The 1,173-nt window shown below is 28.6% G+C and overlaps 1 protein-coding gene across 1 annotated transcript in view; it reads right to left on the bottom strand.

Annotated features, from left to right (window-relative positions):
• LOC106871366 (uncharacterized) overlaps positions 1–1,173 on the bottom strand; it is a 73,384-nt gene that overhangs the window by 65,727 nt on the left and 6,484 nt on the right. The gene's annotated exons all lie outside the window — the stretch shown is intronic.

Raw genomic sequence — 1,173 nt, 5'->3', positions numbered from 1 at the left:
GGACATCTAACCCGCCAGAAAGAGCAGCCAAAAACTCTATACCACAATTAGGGATAGTTTCGAAAGGGATTAAAAAATAAAAACATTTACCAATCTTATTTTTTATTTTTCATTCCCTTTCGAAAATTATCCGTAATTGTGGTATAGAGTTTTTGGCTGCTCTCTCTGGCGGGTTAGATGTCCTATTATAGGCATCTCTGTATTTTAAATGAATAATATATAGTCTGTTGACTAATTTTTTCTTCTCGCTAGACTACTGGTAGTAAATAAAATTTCAAAAATTTTTTTTGCTACCCTGTGATTTATTAATAATGATATATATATATATATATAAAGTAAAGAGAAAATGGAAAAATATTGATCAACAACAATTCACTTATATCAATTATTATTTTTTAATTCAATACAAATAGACGGCATCCCATCTAACAGTATTGAATTAAAAAATAATAATTGATGTAGGTCAATATTGATCAATATTTCTCCATTTTCTGTTTACGTTAAATTTGATTCCTGATAAACTCATGTTTATCTTTGTCATTACTTGTAATTTATGAGCATAATATGCTTGTATATGTATGTCCAGGGTTAACATAGATAATTATACTGGTAGTATAATGGATACTTTTTATCCCTTAGATGGTTTATTCCAACCTCTAACTCTACTCAACCTTATATATATATATATATATTGTCATATTTGGGGATGGTCTTCTTTTTGGCCAATTTTTCGTCTAAAAAAATGGCCGTCCCAAAATATAACAATATCTCTTCCAACACACACTTCCACATCAAGAATCTTACAAAACAAATGCATAAACATTGTGTATGTATGTAAGTGTACATATATATATGTGTGTGTGTGTGTATATATATATGTGTGTGTGTGTGTGTATATGTATATATGAGTATATATATATATATATTTGAAGGTTTAGAGGTGATGTACAGAAATTATATAGAAAAAAATTAAGGTACTCAGAAACCTGGATGTTTGTACATTTACAGATTTTTATTAATGTCACATATTAAATGAAGCGCTTTTCACCTAGTCGTGTGGGTTTTTCAAAACAATTTGAAAAACCTACACGACTAGGTGAAAAGTGCTTCATTTAATATGTGACATTAATAAAAATCTGTAAATGTACAAACATCTAGGTTTCTGAGTACCTT

Source organism: Octopus bimaculoides, chromosome 26, assembly GCF_001194135.2.
Source record: "Octopus bimaculoides isolate UCB-OBI-ISO-001 chromosome 26, ASM119413v2, whole genome shotgun sequence".
Taxonomy (NCBI): domain Eukaryota; kingdom Metazoa; phylum Mollusca; class Cephalopoda; order Octopoda; family Octopodidae; genus Octopus; species Octopus bimaculoides.
The sequence above is the reverse complement of the archived record's forward strand: the minus strand, read 5'-3'. Positions and strand labels throughout refer to the sequence as shown.